The following is a 6,336-nucleotide window of genomic DNA, read 5'->3' as shown; positions in this document are numbered from 1 at the left end:
GTGGGAATGGGTACCCGGCTATAGACAGCGAAAGATCTTGTCAGTTTGTTAGTGTTTGAGCGCTTAATCAGCTGCTTGCACTTGAGAATGTTTCGGAGTGTTCTATGATCTGCTGGGGTAATAATATAGTGTAAAGCGCATAGAGCCTGCTGTTGAGCGGGGATATGCGCTATACAAATGCTATTTATTATTATTATTATTTACATGTGAGAACCCTATGGGGAAAACGGCATTAATTAGTCACCGGAGAAGTATTGAGGACAGCTGTCTTTCTCTCGTGTGTTTATATGGACTGCTGCCATTCTTTCCATGCTTTACTTGCACGACTGTTTTCAGTATTATGTCACTAGACTAGTGAAATGGTTTATACAGCCGTTTTAAATTTTATTAACGGCACATGAACTTGCCAAACAATAGATCAAAACAGACAAATGTACACATGGACAATTTTGACTAATGTCATTTTACCCCTCTACTCTTCGTCATCATATTATATGAAATTGATCAAGGTCGTGGAAATAATTGAGATTTTAGTCTCTCAGTTCAAGGAAGTTGTCCCTGAGATACACCCGTTTTGGAAGTGGGATGACTTTAGTTAATGGTGTGACCTCGGCAAACAACGGAATACAAAGTGTCTAGATTTTGGAAGGACTTTCGTAAGGAGCGACCACCCCCAACAAACACAATAAAGAAGACCTAACCCGAACTGGAACCCTAACGCCGTAACCCCAGCCTCAACCCTAACCCTAACCTTCTTCTCTATTGGCATACTCTATTTCCTTGGTGGTCGCTCGTTGGTGAATTCTTCCTTAGATGTTTACATCAAACTATAGACGATGCAAAATGTATGTAAAACGTGCTGTTATTGAATGCGGCCCAAGCTGTTTTTAAGCACAAGCTGTTATGTGTACATGTTTTTAGCAACTGATCACGACTTTGAAATGGGTTTAAATCGACTACGTCCATCTTGTGACAGCTTTTTTTTCTGTTGACAGCGATTGAAAAAATATTATAATATTACCCATAGTTATCAATTTTTTAACATGTGAAACTCTAAGCCCGATCTGTTTCTCTTGCCTCCCTCTGCACTATCAATGCCTGCCGTCTTGCTTTTTTTCAGTCGGATCGTAATACATTGTAGAAAAATAATTGTATCATCTCTCTTCGTTTCCAAAATTACCCAACAAAAACATTGATGTTGAAAAGAGGGGGAAAGAGAGCGCCGATTTGCGTTAGTTGTGCTTGTTACTTCTGCTATGTGCACATTTTCAACGAGGCCAGTCTTCTGGATGGGATCGGGGCTGGAATCTATGTGGCCGGTGTGCACTTATCAAACTAAAATCGGCTTAAATAAAGTTTTGGCGTACACGATATTAACGGTTTTCCGAGAAGTAAGCCCAGGGTATTACTCATGATCCAATGAGCAGGAGCCTTGCTTAATAAAGTGCGTGTTCGATCGAACGTCCCTGACAGACAGACACCCCTTTGGTTAAAGGAATGTTAACAATTCTCGTGACAGAGTAGGTTTTAATTGGTGGTGGGAAAAAAGTAAACCCATGGTTTTGTTGTTGTTAATTTTATTTTTATTTTGTTATTAAATTTTGTTGTCCTGGTTTTTCATAATCTTTGTCATGATCATTCAACCTTTTGATGCTTGGCGCCCAACGCATACATTATTATATTTTTGTGTTTTTGTTTAAAGGTAGCTCCTCCTCGGAAGGTTGGAGGGCGCCGCTGGTAGCCCCTACTTCACTACTTCTTTACTTTGCCTCTGTACCCCCCGGGGCTGTGCCACTGACTGTAGTGTCCTTAGGCCATTCCCAAAGGGGGGACATTTCTCGTTCAAGCATAGTTGAATTGTAAATGGGCTGACTCATGTCACGCTCATAAATATGCCTGATCTACAACAGGGAACTGCTGCTTTTTCTTTCCTGATCCTTACTATTGTCATTTTCCTCAACTTCTTTTGTATTTTTGTCACTCTCTTGTGACCTGCTATTTCCGGGGTGCCTTGATAGTTGAAGCTATTGAAGCTAGAGAGGTGAGCAGTCTGATTCCCTGTAAAGGCTTCTCTGTTGACAACCACCCCTTGGCGCTCATATGACCTTATGCAGTTGCGAGTGCCGTAAAACCCTCTACTATTAAAAAAAACCATAATTGCTTCTGTTGTTTCTGTATGTACGTCTTGCCCCTCACTAAATGACTGCAATTGTGTCGATTTTCTTTTCTTTACTCAAACAAATAAATTCAAAGTCATACGTAGCCTCTCCCGGCGTTCCCCCCCCCCCCTCCAACTCCTGCGGTTCCGTTGAACGCCCGGCGGAGCCCCCTCGGCTTAAACTCGTTAACGGACTCAACGAGTGCCTGGGTACTCATTAGTTAGCACGGCTGTTGAAGACTTGCAGTTCTGTGTTCGGTGCGGACGTTCCCGGTCCAGACGCAGCCGCTGGGCTGTCCTCTGTTTGTGCTGGCGTGGCTCGATTTCGCTGTCACGTCACGAAGGTGTGTGGTTCCCGCCGTGGTCGGGTGGGCAGAAACAATAGTTACGGGTACGATCTCTGTGGCTTATGCAGGGATTTGCACGCAGCTCGGACCCGCCGCAGGGCAGTCAGTCAGTGAGGCAGGCTGGTATAAGACCCCCAAACCCCGGCCGAGTGTTGGTGGTTAGCAGGTGCTTAATGGTGTGGTTTGCTACTTTTTCGTATCAAACAACTATCCCCCTCATCTCTCTTCCTTTCTTTTTTTTTTGTATTTGTTGGTGGTTGGCGTGTGCTCTAGTGTGGTTTCTGCTTCTTTCCAATCAAACAACTGTCCTCCTTATCTCTCTTCCTTTCTGTTTTGTGTTTGTTACTCTTTTGTAACACCCCTAATCATCGGTAACTGTATGACCTAATTGTGTCGCAAGTGCAGTAAAATACTTACTAAACAAAGACCCCCAAACCCTGAATAGGCTCTTTAAATTGAAGACAAACCATCGGCTTTCGTGGTGTAGCGGTCAGGGGTTCTATAGTCGTCTCGGGTAATAAACGTGGGTTCGAAATGCCAGCCCCTGTGGTGAAGTGGTTATGTATGGGCGCGTCGTCCCACGCAGGAGACGTGAGGGGGCTCTTGTGGCCTAGAGGTTAAGGTGTTCACCTCTCATTCAAAGGTCCCGGGTTCGAACCCGGGTAGCGACTGAAAAGTTTTCTTCTCTAAAATTGTCTCCTTCCACCTTCTTTTCTTCTCTCTTGCAATATTCAGTCGTCTGCTTTCGTCTCCACTTTCTCCCCCCACCCCCTCACCTCCTTTGCCCCTCCACTGCAGCCTGTCTACTACTACTCCTTCTTACTGCTGACTTTAAGCCACAGCCCTGATCTTCTGGTAGGAAAGATCTACACCTAGCCTCCTCGGACAAGGGCGAAAAATGTCGGAGGTCCCTTGGTGCTCCAAAATCAATAAGAGTAGGCTTCGGCCGCCACTCGGGCAAAATTCAAAATTTCCTACCAATTGAAAATATTTGGTGTGTCCCGCGCGCTCATATGACCCTATGCAGTTTCGAGCACCGTAAAAACACTTACCGAGGGGGGGAAAGGAGACATGAGTTCGAAATACCGGGGTCTGTAATGTAGCAGTTAAACGTTTAGCTGTCGCACACAGAAGTCGAGAGCTCTTCTCTTGTGCTGAGAGAATTTTTTTTTGTCGAGTGTCTCCGTATTGTTGCCTGGATATTGTATCCCTCTAAACGCGGGTTGGCTCTGACAGGCAGGGTCGAAGCAGCCCGCCTCTGAAATGATCTAAATAGTGTCAACGGGAGCGTAAAATCGGTACAATTACGTACAGTGTAATTTCAGACGATAAACCTTGACAGGGACAAGTGCGGAGGACGAGGTTATTGTGAAGTGTGGGGGTAAGCAGAAACGGCACCGGTAACCAATATTTGCGCGGTTTGCAGACTGCCAATTCGTTGAGATCGAAAAATTTGACCTGTGCGTCGTGTGTGACGTCATTATAAAAGGCGGAGGCGAAGAACAAGGGATCGTGAGGGGAGTTGTTGTGCATGAGGCTCTGGTGTTAACATTGACTGGCTGGCATCTGTGGTGGAATGGTCATGGTTCTCTCTGTCTCTCTGTCCCCCCCCCTCTCTCTCTCTCTCTCTCTCTCTCTCTCTCTGTATCTCTCTCTTTCCCCCCCCCCCTCTCTCTCTCTCTCTCTCTCTCTCTCTATCTATCTATCTATCTATCTGTCTGTCTGTCTGTCTCTCCCTCCCTTCCCCTTCCCCCGCTTTTCTGATGGGATCCTGTTTTTCACTCAGTCAGGGTCGGCTTCGACAGGCGTGGGTGGTTGGCAGGTGCTGTAGTGTGGGTTTGCTGCTCATTTACTATCAAACATCTTTCTTTCTTATTTCTCCTCCTTCTTTGTTTTGAATCTAGCAACTCCTCTGATCTTCAGAACTTTAAAGAAAGTGAAAATAAATTTAAAATAAAAAATACAACAAAATGAAATAAAATAAAATAAAATGATAGCATCAAACAAAACAAAAATAACTTGAGATGTTAAAAATTTTAAAGAACCCTAAGCACCACTGTTCTCTAGCTGATGTATGGAGGTGATGAAACTTAAGTGTACTTCCCTTGCTCCTTTTCTTCATTGTTTCGTGTTCTTTGCCGTAAGCTTTTAGCCGAATGCCGCGCCGCACCTTCAAAATGACCTGTTTTTTGTCTAGTGTGGCTTTGATTTTCTCTAAAACTCTCTAACCATGTTCTGTCGTCTGGTTTTGTCTCCAGTCTCTCCCCCCCTCCCCCCCCCCCCCGGAACCTCCTCTGGGCTCCTGAGTCTTGCTTTCTACTGCTACTTTTTGGCTCCTTCTTTCTGCTGTCTTTCAACCTCACTGCAGATCTTATGGTAGGCAAGATGTAACACCTAGATCTAGAGTGAAAAATCTAGGAGATCCTGTATACAAGCTGCGCACGTTGAAGATCACTTGATGGTCTAAAATTGAAAGAGCAGGCTTCGACCGTCACCCGGGCAAAATTCAAAATCCCTACCAAACTGAAAATGTTTGATGTGTTTCGCGCTCTCATATGACCTTTTGCAGCTGCGAGCGCCGCAAAACACTTACCACAACACGACTAACAAGATATTGCTGATATATCGTTTCCATGTCGTGGTTGTGGACGCTGGTATCGTCCGGTTACTGTCGTCTGTCGTCCGTGATTGAAGGATCTCTGGGTTTGTTTGTTTTTATTTTTTTATTTTAGAGGTTTTACGGCGCTCGCAACTGCATAAATAATGTCATATTAGTGCAAGAATGTCCGTGTTGTTATACCGGAAAGTCGTAGCCCAGCCTCAGAATACATCCGGGTTATGCATGGTCAGTGTATGACTCCCGTTTGTTTCAATGCATGTACTGCATGACCAAGACTGAGTCGATAGTGCCGTCAAATACCTACTCAAACAAACAATTTATATACTGCAGGTGGTTGGAGAGCGCCACTGGTAGGTCTGACTTCTTTTCTTCCCCTTTTTTTATTCTGTCTGTCTGTCCCTGCTCTTAACGGCCATTGTTGTATCTGTGTGGTTCTCTTTGCCCAAACAAACAAGGTTAGTGGGTGGTTGGCGGGTGCTCTGATGTGGTTTGCTTCTTCATTCCTATCATACAACTATTGTCCGTATCTCTCCTCCTTTTGTGTTTGTCACTCCCTTGTAACACCCCTAATCTTCAACACTCATGTGACCTTATTGTGTTGCAACTGCCGTAGAACGCTTACTAAAACAAAACAAAAGTTATTGGTGGGTGGTTGGCGGGTGCTCTGGTGTGGTTGGTTTGCTTCTTCTTTCTTATCAAACATCTATCGTCCTTATCTATCCTCCTTCTTTTTTGTATTTGTTACTCTCTTGTAACACCTCTAATGTTCGGCGTTCATATGCCCTTATTGTGTTGCAACTGCCGTAGAACGCTTACTATAACAAAACAAAAGTTCTTGGCGTCCTTGAATTGAAGGATCCCTATGCCACCGTTAAGTCGTTGCATACTCAACCACAGAATATGCCCAGGTAACACATGGTCAGTGTGCTTGACTGCCATTTGTTTCTGTACTTACTTGTGGAGTGTTTGTGGACCGTTGCCTGTGACCCGCTTGCACGTACCGGAGATCTGGTTGCGACACTAAGTCCATGGTTCCTTGTGGCGGTTTATGAGGCCGGCCTACGTCAACGTGCTAATTGCGTCCACGAGGTGTGTGCTTCAATCAGCTCACCCCCCAGGTCAAACACACGCCCGTTTGCGTGCACGCACGCAAACTGGTACATATTGTGTGCGCGCACGCACGCACGCGCGCGCGCGCGCGCACACACGCA

The 6,336-nt window shown here is 45.2% G+C and overlaps 1 protein-coding gene across 3 annotated transcripts in view; it reads left to right on the top strand.

Moving 5' to 3' along the window:
• Positions 1-6,336, top strand: part of LOC101847331 (probable protein phosphatase 2C T23F11.1) — a 75,103-nt gene that overhangs the window by 47,538 nt on the left and 21,229 nt on the right. The gene's annotated exons all lie outside the window — the stretch shown is intronic.

Source organism: Aplysia californica, unplaced genomic scaffold, assembly GCF_000002075.1.
Source record: "Aplysia californica isolate F4 #8 unplaced genomic scaffold, AplCal3.0 scaffold00122, whole genome shotgun sequence".
Classification (NCBI taxonomy): domain Eukaryota; kingdom Metazoa; phylum Mollusca; class Gastropoda; order Aplysiida; family Aplysiidae; genus Aplysia; species Aplysia californica.
The sequence above is the reverse complement of the archived record's forward strand: the minus strand, read 5'-3'. Positions and strand labels throughout refer to the sequence as shown.